General features: G+C 41.2%; 1 pseudogene; it reads left to right on the top strand.

Annotated features, from left to right (window-relative positions):
* The window catches only part of LOC134349891 (organic cation/carnitine transporter 2-like), a 29,876-nt pseudogene extending 20,447 nt beyond the window's left edge, over positions 1–9,429 (top strand).
* The last annotated feature ends 10,466 nt before the right edge of the window (positions 9,430–19,895 follow it).

Below are 19,895 nucleotides of genomic sequence, written 5' to 3'. Positions count from 1 at the left end.
CTGAAATTAACTTCACTGATTTTAACAGTGGTATGACTTTGAGATGTTGGACCAAATTGTGACTCATGCAGAAATGCCTGAGAGTCCAAATGAAGTTTGTTGTCCTGTCTATATTTCAATGAACATCATGGATGAGTAATTGAAAATTAGAACACTCTGACATGAGATCTGCTTAAACTGGAAACTTAAGTCATATGATTCTGATTCTTATTAATATTCTATTATTATTCTGAGCTGGATATCCATGCCCTGCACTTCTGGCAAATACATGCAGGAAGATCCGTGAAATTATATCCGAATAGCTCAGCTATGACTCGTATCGATTTTTGATCATCCACATATTGATAATGTGACAGCTACTTCCACTGGCAGCTCGTTCCACTCCCTCATCAGTGTCTGAGTGAAGAAGTGCCTCCTCAGGTTCCCCTTAAATATTTCACCTTTTACCCTTAAAATATGACCTCTAGCTCTAGTTTCACCCAACTGCAGTGAAAATGCCTGTTTTACCCCTCTAGACCCTTCATAATTTTGTATACCTAAATGGCAATTAAGAATATGGGATAGGGTTGAAGAAACTTCTCTCTAGAATTTCTCTAGACTGGGACAGGCCCAGTACATATGAATATGGGAAACCTCAGCCCCTTTACAGTTATCACAAACAGGACTAATGTCAGGGTAAAACCGCGATAATTTAGTTTTAGACATATGAACCCTGTGTACAACCTTAAACTGCAAAAGGCAGTGGTGAGCACATAGAGAGATGAGTTGACTGACTGAAGAATTGAATCCCAAAATACATCAGATAAGGAGATATTTAGATCATGTTCCCAGGCAGTTCTAATTTTATCGAAGGGGGCACACCTCAAGATCACTAACTTATCCCGAACAGCAGATATTAAACCTTTACTGAATGGATTGATACAAAGAAACAAGTCCAGAACATTTTTCTCAGGCATCTCAGGAAAGTTCGATATTAAAGGGTTAATGAAATGTCGAATTTGAAGATATCTAAAGAAATGAGTATTAGATACAGTAAACTTTACAGACAGTTGTTGAAAAGTTGCAAAACGATTATCTATGAAAAGGTCTTCAAAGTGCCTAATACCCTTTCTATACCAATCATAAAATGTTGAATCCCGCATAGAAGGTAGGAAAAGATGATTGTGTAAAATAGGGCTAGAGAGAGAAAAACCATGAAGACCATTAAATTTTCTAAACTGAGCCCATATTCTTAAAGTATGTCTGACAAGACGATGAACAACAAGTCTAGGCAAATGACAAGGAAGTGCGGAACTGAGAAGTGCAGAAATAGAAAAATCCTTAGTAGAGTTCAACTCTATTGCTACCCATTTTGGGCAGTCAGATTTATTTTGGAAGAAAGACCAAAAAATAGGACAATGAATATTGGCTGCCCAATAACATAAACAAAAATTAGGCAAGGCCATACCACCTTCCTTTTTAGATTTTTGAAGGTGAGCTTTATTAAGACGAGGGTGTTTACCCTTCCGTAGACAGGATGAAATAATAGAATCTAACCAATCAAAAAAAGCTTTAGAAATAAAAACTAGTAAAGACTGAAATAGATACAAAAATTTAGGAAGGGTATACATTTTAATAACATTAATCTGACCTACAAGAGACATGGACAAGGGTGACCACTGTGTCAAACTCTGTTTTGTAGAGTTTAGAGGATTGGTAAAATTTTCTCGAAAAAGATTCTTAAAGTTCCTTGTTACTGTAATACCAAGATAAGTGAATTGATTGTTAACTACTTTAAAAGGGAGGTCATGGAATACTAAAGCTTGTGCTTCTCTATTAATTGGAAAGATTTCACTCTTATGTAAATTAAGTTTATAACCAGAAAGTTGACTAAATTTATTAAGAAGTGAAAACATTAAGGGTAAGGAGGTAGTCGGGTTTGATATAAAAACTAAAAAATCGCCAGCATAAAGGGAAACTTTATGCTCAACACCTCCCCTCCAAATCCCTGTCAATTCAGCACAGCTACGAAACACAATGGCAAGTGGCTCTATAGTCAAATCGAAGAGAATCTAACCCTCTAGTTGCTCTTTTTGGCACATTGGGTGAAGTAGATATGCACTTGAGTCCGACTAAACGTCAAATATTACCTTTTGCCTCTCTCTTGGTTAGATGGTTAGTTCTTTTTAGGTGGAAAGATGCAGCCCCATCCACTCACGATCAATGGCTTAGTGATATTATGTCCTGTTTAGACCTTGAAAAGATTCATTATTCACTTCTTAATTCGGACATAAAGTTTCATAAGGTGTGGGGACCTTTTCTTGAATATTTTCATAACTCTTCTTTAGATTAAGTTTATCCTTTTTTTGTAGGCTACAAACCCTTACTTTCAGCTTTTTTTGTAAGTTATATAGGTTTTTGTTGTGGATTACATTATACTTTTGGTAGTCGGCATTATACTTTCTTTTTTTCTATATATATTTACAGTTCTCTGGGGTTGAATGCTCTGATTAACTTTTTTTTTCTTTTACACGCAGAAATGGTTGGCCTGGGTATTTTTTTCAGTGGGAGGTTGGGTCGGATACTAATTTTCCATAATTCTATTTTGGGTGCTTTTTTATTGTTATGAATTATATATTGGATTTGTTTGTTTTGCACTGTATAAATTATAGTTCTGTAGTTCTATTGTAGAAACGCATAAAAAAATCTAAAAAAAAATAATAATTTTGTATACCTCTTAAAATATCCCCTCATTCTCAAGGGAAAAAGTTCTAACCTATTTAATTTTTCCCTATTCGTCTGGTCCTCAAGTCCAGCAACATTCTTGTAACTTTTTGCTGTACTCTTTCTATCTTATTGATAATCTTTCCTGTAGGTACGTATTCACCAGAATTGCACATAATACTTCAAATTAGCCTTCACCAATGTCTTATACAACATCAATATAACATGCCAACTCCTGCACTTAGTACTTTAATTTATGAAGGCCATTGTGCCATAAGCAGTCTTTACGACCCTATCTAGTTATGACACCACCTTCAGGGCATCATGATTCTGTATTCCCAGAACTCTCTGTTTTACCACACTCCCTAGTTCCCGAGTATTCATGGTGTAGGTCTACCCAGGTTTGTGTCCCAAAGTAGAACTCTACGCACTTATCTGCATTAAATTCCACCTGCCATTTTTCAGCCTGTTTTCCCAGATGGTCCAGATCCCACTAAAACCCTTCCTCACTGTCCACTACAACCTCAATCTTGCTGTCATCTGCAAATTTGCTAATCCAGTTCACAGTGATTAATGACACACTTTATAGTGCCGGCTATCAGATCAGGATTCAATTGCCGCTGCTATCTGTGAGGCGTTTGTACGAGACGTGGGTGTCATTATACACCAGTCATTGAAAGTGGGCATGCAGGTACAGCAGGCGGTGAAAAAGGCGAATGGTATGCTGGCATTTATAGCGAGAGGATTCGAGTACAGGAGCAGGGAGGTACTACTGCAGTTGTACAAGGCCTTGGTGAGACCACACCTGGAGTATTGTGTGCAGTTTTGGTCCCCTAATCTGAGGAAAGACATCCTTGCCTTAGAGGGAGTACAAAGAAGGTTCACCAGATTGATTCCTGGGATGGCAGGACTTTCATATGAAGAAAGACTGGATGAACTGGGCTTGTACTCATTGGAATTTAGAAGATTGAGGGGGGATCTGATTGAAACGTATAAGATCCTAATAGGGATTGGACAGGCTAGATGCAGGAAGATTGTTCCCGATGTTGGGGAAGTCCAGAACGAGGGGCCACAGTTTGAGGATAGAGGGGAAGCCTTTTAGGACCGAGATTAGGAAAAACTTCTTCACACAGAGAGTGGTGAATCTGTGGAATTCTCTGCCACAGGAAACAGTTGAGGCCAGTTCATTGGCTATATTTAAGAGGGAGTTAGATATGGCCCTTGTGGCTATGGGGGTCAGGGGGTATGGAGGGAAGGCTGGGGCGGGGTTCTGAGTTGGATGACCAACCATGATCATAATAAATGGCGGTGCAGGCTCGAAGGGCCGAACGGCCTACTCCTGCACCTATTTTCTATGTTTCTATGTTTCTATGTTGCAGCTATATAGGACCCTGGTCAGACCCCACTTGGAGTACTGTGCTCCGTGCGGGTCGCCTCACTACAGGAAGGATGTGGAAGCCATAGAAAGGGTGCAGAGGAGATTTACAAGGGTGTTGTCTGGATTGGGGAGCATGCCTTATGAGAATAGGTTGAGTGAACTCGGCCTTTTGTCCTTGGAGCGACAGAGGATGAGAGGTGACCTGATGGAAGTGTATAAGATGATGAGAGGCATTGATCATGTGGATAGTCAGAGGCTTTTTCCCAGGGCTGAAATGGTTGCCACAAGAGGACACAGGTTTAAGGTGCTGGGGAGTAGGTACAGAGGAGATGTCAGGGATAAGTTTTTTACTCAGAGAGTGATGAGTACGTGGAATGGGCTGCCGGCAATGGTGGTGGAGGTGGATACAGTAGGGTGTTTTAAGAGACTTTTAGATAGATACATGGAGCTTAGTAAAATAGAGGGCTATAGGTAGGCCTATTAATATCTAAGGCAGGGACATGTTCGGCACAACTCTGTGGGGCGAAGGGCCTGTTTTGTGCTGTAGGTTTTCTATGTTTCTATCTTTGTGCCGTGACTGCAAGGATTTCCACCAGGTGCTTTGGTTTCCTCCCACATTACAAAGAGGTACAGTTAGGGTTTGAGTTGTGGGCACGCTCCATTGGCACCGGAAGTGTAGGCTGCCCTGCACAATTCCCGCTGATTTGATTTGACATAAACTGCACATTTCACTGCATATTTTGATGCACCTGTGACAAATAAAGCTAATTTCTATTTTTATCTTTATATTATTGTAAAGATAAAATAGAGATTACTGAGTCTCTGGCAATGATCTTTGCACCATCAACGCGGATGGAAGAGGTTCCGGAGGATTGCAGGGTTGCACATGTTGTTCCCTTATTCAAGAAAGGGAGTAGAGGTAGCCCAGGAAATTATAGACCAATGAGTCTTACTTGAGTGGTTGGTAAGTTGATGGAAAAGATCCCAAGAGATAGGATTTATGAACATTTGGAGAGGCATAATATGATTAGGAACATTCAGCATGGCTTTATCAAATGCAGGTCGTGCCTTAAGAGCCTGATTGAATTTTTTGGGGATGTGACCAAACACATTGATGAAGGTAGAGCAGTTGATGTAGTGTATATGGATTTCAGCAAGGCATTTGGTAAGGTACCCCATGCAAGGCTTATTAAGAAAGTAAGGAGTCGTGGAATCCAAGGGGACCTTGCTTTGTGGATCCAGAATTGGCTTGCTCATGGAAGACAAAGAGTCGTTGTAGAAGGGTCAAATTCTGCATGGAGGTCAGTGACCAGTAGCGTGCCTCAGGGATCTGTTCTGGGACCTCTTCTCTTCGTGACTTTTATAAATGACCTGGATGAGGAAGTGGAGGGATGGGTTAGTAAAATTGCTGATGACATAAAGGTTAGGGGTGTTGTGGATAGTGTGGAGGTCTGTCAGAGGTGACAGTGGGACATTGATAGGATGCAAAACTGGGCTGAGAAGTGGCAGAGGGAGTTCAACCCAGATAAGTGTGAGGTAGTTCATTTTGGTAGGTCAAATATGATGGCAAAATATAGTATTAACGGTAAGACTCTTGGCAGTGTGGAGGATCAGAGGGATCTTGGGGTTCGAGTCTATAGGACACTCAAAGCTGCTGCGCAGGTTAACTCTGGTTAAGAAGGCATACGGAACATTGGCCTTCATCAACCTTGGGATTGAGTTTAAGAGCCAAGAGGTAACGTTACAGCTATTTAGGACCCTAGTCAGGGATCCCTCTTGGAGTACTTGCTCAGTTCTGTTCACCTCACTACAGGAAGGATGTGGAAATATAGAAAGGGTGCAGAGGAGATTTACAAGGATGTTACCTGGATTGGGGAGCATCCCTTATGAGAATAGTTTGAGGGAACTTGGTCTTTTCTCCTTGGAGCGGTGAAGGATGAAAGGTGACCTGATAGAGGTGTATAAGATGATGAGAGGCATTGATCATGTGGATAGTCAGAAGCTTTTTCCCAAGGCTAAAATGGCTAACATGAGAAGGGACAGTTTTAAGGTGCTTGGAAGTATGTACAGAGGAGATGTCAGGGGTAAATTTTTTACGTAGAGAGTGGTGGTGCGTGGAATGGGCTGCTGGTGAAGGTGGTGGAGGCGGATACGATAGTGTCTTTTGAGAGACTCCTGCAGAGGTACATGGAGCTTAGAAAAATAAAGGGTTATGGGTAACCTTTGGTAATTTCTAAGTAAGTACATGTTCGGCACATCTTCTTCACAGTCATCAGTACATTTTCTTCGCAGTCATGCTGAAGCACGCCTTTGGAACTTCAACTGTTGGTGTCTACCTCCACACCAGATCGAACGGGAGGCTGTTCAGTCTGTCCCGGCTGAGGGCAAAAACCAAGGTTCGTGAGGTACTCATCAGGGACATGTGGTATGCAGATGACGTGGCACTAGCAACACACTCTGAACAGCAACTGCAACGCCTCATGTACAGCTTCTCAAGAGCCTGCCAGGACTTCAGCTTGACCATCAGCCTGAAGAAAACTAACGTGTTCGGCCAAGGCATTGAGCACCCCCCCTACAGAACAGAAAGCTGACGACACACACCAAAGTTTCAGTCTACAGGGTTTGCGTCCTCAGCACACTGCTTTATGGCAGCGAGACCTGGAACCTCTACTACAGACAAGAGCGGCATCTCAACGCCTTCCACCTTCGCAGCCTGAGAGGCATCCTGGACATCACGTGGATTGACCAAGTCACCAACACTGAGGACCTGGCCCGCACCCAGATACCCAGCCTCTTCACCCTGCTCCAACAACGCTGTCTCCGCTGGCTGGGCCACGTACACCGCATGTCAGACGGGAGGATCCCGAAAGAGCTGCTGTAGGGGGAACTGGCCTCCGGCAAGAGAGGTTAGATAATCAATAATAAAATGGGGGCTTTCAGAGGTATTCTCAAAGACAATACTTTTAATTCTGAGTTCTTGTATATCTGTTGTGTAATGCACACAGGAACGAAGCACATAGAGGTGCCATTCCCGGGTGTTATTCATTTAAATGCGAATAGCCAATGCCATCGATCTGAAAGGAAACAGGGTTTTGGTACACCTGAGTGGACTGAGGCATTGACTGGGTATGTCACAGATCGGTGCAGATACACAAGTCAGTCTATTATATTTAATTATTCTCTCTCCTTCAGCCCTCCTACCTGCTTTACACACTCCAGTCTTCCCTTAGCACATGATCTTCACCCAGCTTGATTGGAACCCATTGCCACCAATGACATACATCCCATCCACCAAACCCCAGTGATCACTGACAGCTGACTACTTCTCAATTCCAATGTCATATCCTATCTCCACATCTCCGCCTTGGGCCCAAGACATACCTAGTTTGCATCATTTAATTTGTACCCTCGCAGCTGTGTGAAGGGAAGTTCATTTGCTTTGGGCCTTGGGTGACACTGAATTTACAAAAAATTGACCACAATCAAAAGTGTTATTGTCGGAACATGATCATTGCCATAAAACTACCATTTAGTTGCTGAGGTGCTATGCAATTCTAGGCCCTATGGTTTTTATTTAGAGTTAATTGGAGTATCCCTGTTAAAATGTAAGCTCTGTTATTAATTTGAGATTGACTAATGATAATGTCATCTTAATTGATAGTTCAAGGTGTAAACAAACCTTTAGCATCTGTTGTTGAAACTGAGGTAAAAAGTATCTAATGGCTTGCTGTTTACACATTATCCCTCTAATTAGTTCATGTTTATCTGGTCTATAGTGATATTTGTGACTTTCCCACAGCAAATTCCATATTAATATGATTATAATATTACTTTTGCCCTTGGTAACCCTTCCTCAATTAGAGATTGAAACAAATAATTTCAAAAAATTCAAAGTGCTAATTTCAAAATAAAAAGATCAGAACTAAAGTTCAGGTGAGATAAGATAAAACTTTATTTATCCCGAAGGAAATTATTGTTGCAAGGTTGTTCAGTCAGAATTATAAACTTTAAAATACAAAATTTAAGCATTGAGGTATGAAAAAATACAAAATGTGCATTAAAAAGTAATAGTGTGAAATACAAAATATATCTAACATATTCCTTCAAACTTCTGTGTTCTAGGGAATAAAGTCCAAACCTATTCAAGCTTTTCCTATAACCTGGGTCCTCAAGTCCCAGCAACATCCTTGTAAATTTACTCTGCACTCTTTCAAACTTGCTTACATCTTTCCTGTAGGTATGTGACCAAAACTGCTCATAATATTCCAAATTGGGCCTCACCAATGTCTTATACAATTTCAGCATGACATCCTAACTCCTGTTCTCAATATATTGATTTCTGAAGGCCAATGTGCCAAAAGCTTGCTTTACGATCCTATCTACTTATGACTCAACTTTCAAGGAATTAGGGATTTACATTTCTAGATCCGTCTGTTCTACTCCACCCCTTAGTGCTCTACAGCTCACTGTGTAAAACCTACCCTGGTTGGTCCTCCCAAAGAGCACCACCCCACACTTGTCAGCATTAAATTCTGTCTGTTATTTTCAGCCCGTTTTTACAGCTAGTCCAGATCCTGTGACAAACTACACGCCCAGTCTTGAAAAAGTTCTTTTTATTACCAAGTATATGCAGAATACAACTCTCCTCCAAATAGCCATGACGTACAGAAAAGCCATGGTGGTTGTTGAATGAAAAGACATCAACTACCACCCGCATGAAAAAGAAAAAGAAACAAAAACTCGCAATCTCCAAAACCATTCCTCCCTCGCACAAAGCTAACAGATCACCCTCCAGAAAACAACTGCTAGAACATCAAATCCCAAACACCCAAATCCCTCCCTCAAAAAAATCTAACATATCACCCACAAGGACATCAAACCCACACACCCCAAACTCCCAACCCGCTATTTGCAACAAGAAAGAAAGTACAGAAAACTAAAGGGGACCAATATAAACTACAGTCCACACCAATAATCACATAAATCTCAGAACTTCGAAAACATCCTCTGTCAGCATCAAGGAGAGCGACTGCTCAAATTCAGTCCTTCTGTGGATAGTGACACATCTCATCTCCTCACTGACAAGAGCAGCCAAATCAGGACATTGTGGAAACAAAACATTTTGGATATGACTTGGATATACATGCAGAGGAAATAATTTGAGTGCATTTTGGCCTCAGTTAAATGAAGTCCCTATGCTTGTTATATTCAGTTGCTGAGTTTCACTTTAAAGTGAATGTGCACTTTGTTTTTCCAGATGCTTATCAAGAGAATCTGTCACTTATTGTGATCGGGGTGTTAACAATGTTCGCAGTAATTGCAGTTTTGTTTCTGCCCAAGACATTTAATGTTCCTCTCCCAGATACTATGGACCAAATGCAAAAACTCTATTGGTAAGTATTATAGTCCTTACGGTTTACTCATTTAATACAAAGTATTGTGCCTTAAATGGTAGTGGCTAATGTTGAAAGGCATGGACAGAGTGGATGTGGCAAAGTTGTTTCCCATGCTGGAGGAGTCTAGTACGAGAGGGCATGAGTTAAAGGTTGAAGGGTGCCCATTCAGAACAGAAATGCAAAGAAATTTTTTTAGTCAGAGGGTGGTGAATCTATGGAATTTGTTGCCACGGGCAGCAGTGGAGGCCAAGTCATTGGGTGTATTTAAGGCAGAGATTGATAGGTATTTGAGTAGCCAGGGCATCAAAGGTTATGGTGAGAAGGCAGGGGAGTGGGACTAAATGGGAGAATGGATCAGCTGATGATAAAATGGCGGAGCAGACTCGATGGGCTGAATGGCCAACTTCTGCTCCTTAGTCTTATGGTCTTATGGTCTTATGGCTCTAATATAGAATGTGCCTCCGGTTTGTTTATGGAGAAGATTAAAAGATATAATTCTTTTTTTTAAACAGTCATGGAAAACCGGGGGGAGGGGAGTTGATTATGAAATATGGTGCTTCCGGCACCTTTCATTTCTGATCTTAAGCAACTGCAGAGTTTTGGGGTGCTGCCACAGCACAGCTAACAGAGCTCATGCTTTCCTGCTCTATTGTTCTGGATTTGATCATTATCTCTGGCTCTGTCTATGTGGTGTTTGCATGTTCTCCCACTGGCTTCATTAGTTTCCTTCGAACAGCCAAATGTACATGGTAGGTTCATTGGCCACTATAGACTGTCCCTAGTATGTAGATGAGTGTTGGAGCCGAAGTGATTCTGCAAGTCTGTTCAGTTAGAAAGTCTAGAATAAACAGAAGTGACATCAAAGTAATAGAAGACAATTTTCACATAATGGGTGTTAGTGACCTGGACAAGAACTTGTAGGTAGTATAATTAGCTTGAATCAGACGTCCTTTTCTATCTTAGTGATCACAGAATTTACACAGAAGCCTATGTGAGTAAAGAGAGCACATAACATAGGTCATGTACACTATAGACACAGTGTGATGATGATGGAGGGGGAGGATGAATGGAGCAGTGGATAGGGTCCTAATCATGCAGTCCAGCTATTTCTTGAAAGCTGCTGAGCATCTCAAATGTTGGAGAAGTTGGCAAGCATCTGGGCAAGAATGGAATATGCACTCTGTAGCCACCTTTTTAGGTACACCTACTCATAAGTGCAAATATCTAATCAGCCAATCATGTGGCAGTAACTCAATGCATAAAAGCATGCAGACATGTCAACAGGTACAGTTATTGTTCAGGCCAAGCATCAGAATGGGGTAGAAATGTAGTACTTCTGATGCAGATATCAGAAGATGGACTTTCACCATCAGATCTCTTGTACCAACAGTATAGTTTTTATGAAAGTATTGAGGGAGTTTTCAGAAGTGCCAGTAAATATCAAGAATATTTATTTGCCCTTTCTTGTTGGAGATGGCCATTGCATGGTATAAAATTTACTTTCCATGTGCCATCCCAAAATTAAATGTTGGCTTACCCTTGCTATAGCAGACATCTGCTGTTTTATTAGTAAGTGTGTAGGAAACCGTACAATCATTAGTAAATATCCTGAGTTGGATAGGTATATGGACAGGAAAGGAATGGAGGGTTATGGGCTGAGTGCAGGTCGGTGGGTCTAGGTGAGAGTAAGAGTTCGGCACGGACTAGAAGGGCCGAGATGGCCTGTTTCTGTGCTGTAATTGTTATATATGGTTATAATCAAGTAATAATAGGTCATTCATGGAGCAGTTGAAGATCATGGTTACTGGGATAGAGCCTCAGGGAATTTGGCAGTGATGTGATTTACTACATTTATTTATCTCATAAGGTGAGAACCAAAGTGTGATGATCAGTTAAGACAAAGAGTAATATCCAATTGCAAAGAATATACAAAATACAAAATGGTGTGAAAAAGTAGCTACTGTGAAGGTTTGGATTAAGTTTAGATTATGCTGTTAGTTGAAGCAGATAGTTATGTGAGGACATCACATAACCAGTTCATTAAATCAATTAAGAAAATTGTGATCAAGAAAACAAACAAAGGAGGGGTTGAAATATCCAAATTGCTATGCTGCTAAACGAAACATTTTTAATAAATATCTGGCAATTAGTACAAGGATGTTCCAAGACTGAGACAGCAATACATGGAATATCTGAAACTGTAAAAGAAGAAATGGCCAATATTAAAACAAAGTGTGTTATTGAAATGACAACAGCCGGTAAATAGCTTGTAAGATCAGAAAAAGGCATATTGAAGTGTTGAGTCAGGGGAGAGAGAGCCTGTGAGAGTGGTGGAAACAAATTCAATCAGAGCTTTCTCAAGAACTGAGTTTGCAAAGCTACAGGAAAGAGCAGGCGATTGGGTCTCACTGGATTGTGTTCGAAAAATCAGCTTGGATTCACTTGGTGGAATGAGTTTTTATGATTTATGATTCTACTTGTCTAAAGGAAAGTAAAACATGAAAATCTGAATGTCACATGATTGAATGTAATCAGTAAAAATTAAGCTTCTTGGACATTGCATACATCAGGTTTTAATGTTATAACTACACCATACATAAAACAGTACCAGATTGTCTCATTCTTTGCTTGCTTAAATATTTTGAGGATCATTCTCTCAAGAAATATATGGGTAACTTGCGTGAACTCCGTGTATACGTAGTAACCCACATGCCAGTAATGTGCGGTTTAATAATGCATTGATTAATTTGCATATCCCATGCTGATAAAAACTGGCACCGAAATTTAATGAATTACTACTAAATTCATTTGAAATAATTGACTATATCTGGCCAGTATAACATGGAAATGTTTACATTCAAGTCCATTCTTTATGATTAATTTTTTATTCAAATATAGGTTCAAAGGTAGAAGATATGTTCACTCTAATTTAAGCAACTGAAGATTTCATCACAAATTGGATCATGGATTGGCAGATTCTTCTGCGAAAACATAAAGTGAAAATGAGAAAAATGGGTGTCCTCCCTAAAATGCTCAGATGCTCTGCAAGCGACAGGTTTTGATGGTTCTTACCAAGTTTTAACGAAATATATTTTCTGGAAAATGTTCTGCAAGATATTATGGGAAAAAATGAAATTTTTGGGCTTCTTTGGATCAAATTACCTTATAATCACTTGATTTTTCCTCTTCATAGAGCAATTTATGAAATACAATGAAACAAACCACAATATCTACCCAGTCCAGTGGTTTCCTTCAGTAATGTCATCTGCTACCAACTCTTGCTATGTTCATCCAGCTTTGCTCCAAACCCTCTGTCAGTAGAATTTCACAGGGCCCATGTTAAGCTCATTCTTGTTACAATTTAAGTCTAATTCTTTTATATATTACAAAGAGTTTGCAGAAAATACAAAAACTGCTTTGTATTTAACAGAAAGGAAGAAAAGGAAGAATTTTTTGCCTAGAAATAGGTTACGAACCTGACCATTGACTTTCAGGTGGAGAACAGTTAGGCAATAGTGATATCAACTCCTTACATGTTAAAGATAAGCATGGACCTAGTGGGAAAGTATTAAACTGGCGAAGAGCAATTCACAAAAATATTAAGCATAAATTAGGAAGAGTTCATTGGAAATAGCTGTTTTTAGACATGTCCATACCTGACATTTAGACGGTGCTTAAAGACCAACTGCACAGGGCATAGGGCAGGTGTTTTCCAGATTAAAGGAAGTCGAGAGGTGGTGAACTTATTCAAGAAGGAAAATGAAGCTTTTGTAAGGTTTAGGAAGCTAAATTCAACTGGAGCCCTTGAGGATTACAAAGAAGCCAGAAAAGATCTCAATGAGAGAATAATGAAAGCCAAGATGGGTCATGAAAAGCACTTGGCAAGTAGGATTAAAGAGAATCTCAAGGTATTCTATACATCAAGAGCAAGAGGATAACTAGGGAAGGATAGCTCATTCAAGGATAAAGGACTGAACACATGCTTTGAGGTGGAGGATGTGGAAAAGATCCTAAGTGAGCACTTTGCACCATTATTTACCAGAAGAAGGACACGGAGGATTGGGATATCAGCATGGAACATACTAATTTGCACATGCATTTTGAGATAAAGAATGTGTAATTGTTGGGTCTTTTAATAAGCATTCAGCTGGATAAGTCCTGAGGGCCTTATGGATATATTGTCAGGTGAAGAGATTGTCAGGGCCTTGACAAACATCTTTGTGGCCTCTCTAGCCATAGGTAATGTCCAAGAGGGGTGAAGAGTAGCTAAATTTGTTCAGTTATTTAAGAAGGAAAATGGGCGCATGACTGGAAGTCTTAGACTGGTGAGTCTCATGTCAGTGGTGGGGATGTTGACCGTTCATCAACAGAAGTATGTTCAGAAGCTTACCACACAACACTTAATTAATCAAAGCTTGCACTTTATTGACTCTGCACAAGTAACCACATAACTATGTTGATCCCAGGCCAACAACTTAAAACATGAATTTTACTGATTCCTTTGTACCAATACTCACTCAGACCACTTTTCCAATTTATAACACTGAAACAGGAGATCTCTGTCCGCCAGACGATCAATCCTTTCTTCTCCCAGCCCCTGGCATGGGGGTTCTTCCTTACAATGGTGGGACTCTGGAGAGAGCTATTGCTATCTTTTTATCCGAAAACCTCTGCTGTTATATCCATTCCTTACCAATTCAAGTGTTTCCTTTCAGTTTTATCAACTGTGGTTCATTAGACTGACCTTTAACACCTTATTGGCTGTGGTCCAAGTCAGCATCCATTTGTTGCCACTCTTCCACAAGTGACAACTGACAACTAGTAATATACGGCTCTTTGTTTGAAATCAGTTACAAAAGCAGCAACCAGTTTGAATTAATCAGGGCAGACACAGACCCCAAGAGTCACAAACCCACATGTTATATCTAACCAAAGAGTACCTCACAAATAACTTCTTATTTGGAAATGATCTCTAGTCCAGCAGGTTACCTGCAGCATCATTGTGTCTACTTTTAAACACTGCTCAAGCCAGGCTACTTTAGTTCACAAAATGGAGGACAGGACCGTTTCACAAAATAGCAGCCTCCTTTCCTTTAACCTCATGGCAAGAACAGAGACAATTGGTCTATCTGCTTCCACTGTCCTTGACCCATTTGAGTTTGACATCTTCTTCCATATTTTAATTCCCCCATGGCCAGCATCTCCCTCTTTTCATGCGATTGTTTATACGTCTGAGCGGAGACAGCACAAAAGGAACACTGGCATTCATGACCACACCAAATAATACCGATAAAGATTTAAAAATTTTATCAGCACAAGTGCAGGAAGAAACCTGATAAAAATGTATCCAATTTCATACCATGTATCAAGACATTTAACAGCAATTAATAATTCTTAAACACAACATCATAGCATGAAGACAGACAAAATTACCAAAGAGATTCAGAATGGTATGTAGTTAAAGTTTTTTCTTGTTGTTGTCATAAATAAAAGCAGTGGGGAAAATACATTAGAACCATTAGAACAAGGAACAGATCAATAATAATCTGTGAAATAATACACATCCAAGGATGCACATAAGATTTAAACCTGAGTTCAAAACTTTACTCTGAAAGGGATGGATTCTGCAAAACATCATTAGCTAAATCCAACTGATCTTTAATAGTCTTGGCTATTTCATCCCATTGTTTAATACTAGTTTCATTATGGTAAGTAACTATCCCACTCTGCTGTAAAATGAAATATAGGTAGAAGAGCAGTAAGTACATATCCAAGTTATCCTTCAGCAGTATAATTAATGCAGACATCTCCAGTTGAATAGATGGTTTTACAAAGGTTTGGGTAATACTTGTCCAGTCAAAACTTAGTCCCTTAAAACATTAAAAATATGCAAATTGCTACTTGAAAACCTTCTTCTTGTAATGTATTCTTGAAGTAGCAATGTAATAAGTATCATTCCACAAGCAAATTTCAGGAATGTCCTTGTATTACAGGTGAAATAGTTAGAGAATAGTCATAAGAAACAAACCCACAATCTGTTAAGCCATCCTTAGACCATTCAATGACCATTTAGAAATCGGATGGCAGGGGGGAAGAAGCTGTTCCTGAATCGCTGAGTGTGTGCCTTCAGGATTCTGTATCTTCTAACTGATGATAACAGTGAGAATAGGGCGTCCTTAATAATGGAAGCTGTCTTTCTGAGACACCACTCCCTGAAGATGTCCTGGGTACTTTGTAAGCTAGTACCCAAGATGAGCTGGCTAGATTTGCAGCCCTCTGCAGCTTCTTTCAGTCCTGTGCAGTAGCCCCTCCATACCAGACAGTGATGCAGCCTGTCAGAATGCTCTCCAGGGTACAAGTATAGAAGTTTTTGAGTGTATTTGTTGACATGCCAAATCTCTTCAAACTTCAAATAAGGTATAGCTGTTGTCTTACCTTCCGTATATATGGATCGATATGTTGGTACCAATTTAGATCCTCAGGAATCTTAACACTCATGAACTTGAAGCTGCTCACTCTCTCCACTTCTGATCCCTCTATGTGGATTGATATGTGTTCCTTCATCTTACCCTTCCTGAAGTCCAGAATCAGCTCTTTCATCTTACTGACATTGAGTGCCAGGTTGTTGCTGCGAACCGCTCCACTAGTTGGCATATCTCACTCCTGTACTTCTTCTCATCACCATCTGAGATTCTAGCAGCAATGATTGAATCGTCAGCAAATTTACAGGTGGTATTTGAGCTATGCCTAGCCACGCAGTCATGTGTATATGGAAGGTAGAGCAGTGAGCTAAGCACACACCCCTGAGGCATGCCTCTGTTGATCCGTCAGTTCCTATATTACTGTTATTCAACCACAAATATCAACAGATATCAGTCTTATTTTCTTTGCACAACCGCAGCTCATTTCTTCATTTTTCATTCATGCAACCTTCAATAGAGCCTTCAACCATTAGAGGCCACTCATTAGTAGTATTCCAGCACCAACTGTTTCTGAACAGCACTGTGTGTTTTAATTACTTCAGTGTGTTTAGTCCATTGGTGGATTATTCCTTTGCCTTCCTCACAACACATCTAGCATGCAGTCAAGTGAGGAATCAGTGGCAACTCAACAATAGCAAAGATTCAACAATATTGATCTGTTGGATTGTGAAGTTCTCCTTTATTACCACACTTACTGCCAGTTGAGATAATGTTCGTCCCCAACAGCCGGATCTAAATTCACGTTCCCAATTTTGATTTTTCAAAGCACATTGTTTCTATCCCTTGGTACAACTCTGCGCGGCAGATTTAAAAGGGCAGACATCCTGCTTCGGGTTTGATTCGAAGAAGGAGTCTGAGAGTCTGAGTAGGAGTGCCGAGAAAGACATTTTTGAAATTTTCGTTATTTTTTTTCTCCAGCGGTGTTCTGAGAGGCGGGACTGCGCAGGCGTGTGACGTCGGGCTGTGCAGTGCGGCAGATTTAAAAGGAACAAAGCCTCATAGAGCGGGCAGCGTAGTTTGCGGGCGGCGGAGTGATCCGGGAGCAGAGTGAAGACTTAAGGGCTTCGGCTCAACGAGCTTAGGCGGAAACGGGCGAGGCGAGGAAGATTTGGCATTCATTTTCTGTTGTTATTTGAGGAGAGGGGCAGTATGAGTGTGAGCGCAGTTTTCTGTTCTTGGTGTCGGATGTGGGAGGCCCTGGAGTCTCCAAGCCTCCCGGATGTCTACATCTGCGCCAAGTGCATCGAGATGCAGCTCCTAAGGGACCGCGTTACGGAACTGGAGCTGCAGCTCGATGACCTTCATCTGGTCAGGGAGAGTGAGGAGGTGATAGAGAGGAGTTACAGGCAGGTGGTCACACCGGGGCCACGGGAGGCAGACAAGTGGTTCACGGTTAGGAGGGGGAAGGGGAAAAGTCAGGTAATAGGGAGCACCCCGGTGGCTGTGCCCCTTAATAACAGGTACTCCTGTTTGAGTACTGTTGGGGGGGACAGCTTACCCGGGGGAAGCGACAGTGGCTGTGCCTCCGGCACAGAGTCTGGCCCTGTAGCTCAGAAGGGTAGGGCAAGGAAGAGGAGGGCAGTTGTGATAGGGGACTCAATAGTAAGGGGGTCAGATAGGCGATTCTGTGGACGCAGTCCAGAGACCCGGATGGTAGTTTGCCTCCCTGGTGCCAGGGTCCAGGATATTTCTGATCGTGTCCAAGATATCCTGAAGTGGGAGGGTGAGGAGCCAGAGGTCGTGGTACATATAGGTACCAATGACATAGGTAGGAAAAGGGAAGAGGTCCTGAAAGGAGAATATAGGGAGCTAGGAAGGGAGTTGAGAAAAAGGACCGCAAAGGTAGTAATCTCGGGATTACTGCCTGTGCCACGCGACAGTGAGAGTAGGAATGCGATGAGGTGGAGGATAAATGCGTGGCTTAGGGATTGGAGCAGGGGGCAGGGATTCAAGTTTTTGGATCATTGGGACCTCTTTTGGCGTAGGCGTGACCTGTACAAAAAGGACGGGTTACACTTGAATCCTAGGGGGACCAATATCCTGGCAGGGAGTTTAGCAGGGGCTACTGAGGTGACTTTAAACTAGAATGGTTGGGGGGTGGGAATCAAATTAAAGAGGCTAGGCGTGAGGAGGTTAGTTCACAACAGGGGGATGGGAACCAGTGCAGAGAGACAGAGGGGTGTAAAGTGAGGGTTAACCAAAAAGTACTAAGGAGAAAAGTAAAAGTGGCAGGCCGACAAATCTAGGGCAAGCATTAAAAAGGGTCACTTTTCAACATAATTGTATAAGGGCTAAGAGAGTTGTAAAAGAGCGCCTGAAGGCTTTATGTGTCAAAGCAAGGAGCATTCGTAATAAGGTGGATGAATTGAAAGTGCAGATTGTTATTAATGATTATGATATAGTTGGGATCACAGAGACATGGCTCCAGGGTGACCAGGGATGGGAGCTCAACGTTCAGGGATATTCAATATTCAGGAGGGATAGACATGAAGGAAGGGGAGGTGGGGTGGCATTGCTGGTTAAAGAAGAGATTAACGCAATAGAAAGGAAGGACATAAGCCGGGAAGATGTGGAATCGATATGGGTAGAGCTGCATAACACTAAGGGGCAGAAGACGCTGGTGGGAGTTGTGTACAGGTCACCTAACAGTAGTAGTGAGGTCGGAGATGGTATTAAACAGGAAATTAGAAATGTGTGCAATAAAGGAACAGCAGTTATAATGGGTGACTTCAATCTACATGTAGATTGGGTGAACCAAATTGGTAAAGGTGCTGAGGAAGAGGATTTCTTGGAATGTATGCGGGATGGTTTTTTGAACAACATGTCGAGGAACCAACTAGAGAGCAGGCTATTCTGGACTGGGTTTTGAGCAATGAGGAAGGGTTAATTAGCAATCTTGTCATGAGAGGCCTCTTGGGTAAGAGTGACCATAATATGGTGGAATTCTTCATTAAGATGGAGAGTGACATAGTTAATTCAGAAACAAAGGTTCTGAACTTAAAGAGGGGTAACTTTGAAGGTATGAGACGTGAATTAGCTAAGATAGACTGGCAAATGACACTTAAAGGATTGATGGTGGACATGCAATGGCAAGCATTTATAGGTTGCATGGATGAACTACAACAATTGTTCATCCCAGTTTGGCAAAAGAATAAATCAAGGAAGGTAGTGCACCCGTGGCTGACAAGAGAAATTAGGGATAGTGTCAATTCCAAAGAAGAAGCATACAAATTAGCCAGAGAAAGTGGCTCACCTGAGGACTGGGAGAAATTCAGAGTTCAGCAGAGGAGGACAAAGGGCTTAATTAGGAAGGAGAAAAAAGATTATGAGAGAAAACTGGCAGGGAACATAAAAACGGACTGTAAAAGCTTTTATAGATATGTAAAAAGGAAAAGACTGGTAAAGACAAATGTAGGTCCCCTGCAGACAGAAACAGGTGAATTGATTATGGGGAGCAAGGACATGGCAGACCAATTGAATAATTACTTTGGTTCTGTCTTCACTAAGGAGGACATAAATAATCTTCCAGAAATGGTAGGGGACAGAGGGTCCAGTGAGATGGAGGAACTGAGCGAAATACATGTTAGTAGGGAAGTAGTGTTAGGTAAATTGAAGGGATTGAAGGCAGATAAATCCCCAGGGCCAGATGGTCTGCATCCTAGAGTGCTTAAGGAAGTAGCCCACGAAATAGTGGATGCATTAGTGATAATTTTTCAAAACTCGTTAGATTCTGGACTAGTTCCTGAGGATTGGAGGGTGGCTAATGTAACTCCACTTTTTAAAAAAGGAGGGAGAGAGAAACCGGGGAATTATAGACCGGTTAGCCTAACATCGGTGGTGGGGAAACTGCTGGAGTCAGTTATCAAGGATGTGATAACAGCACATTTGGAAAGCGGTGAAATGATCGGACAAAGTCAGCATGGATTTGTGAAAGGA

Source organism: Mobula hypostoma, chromosome 7 (assembly GCF_963921235.1).
Source record: "Mobula hypostoma chromosome 7, sMobHyp1.1, whole genome shotgun sequence".
Classification (NCBI taxonomy): domain Eukaryota; kingdom Metazoa; phylum Chordata; class Chondrichthyes; order Myliobatiformes; family Myliobatidae; genus Mobula; species Mobula hypostoma.
This window is presented reverse-complemented; position numbering and strand designations above follow the sequence as displayed.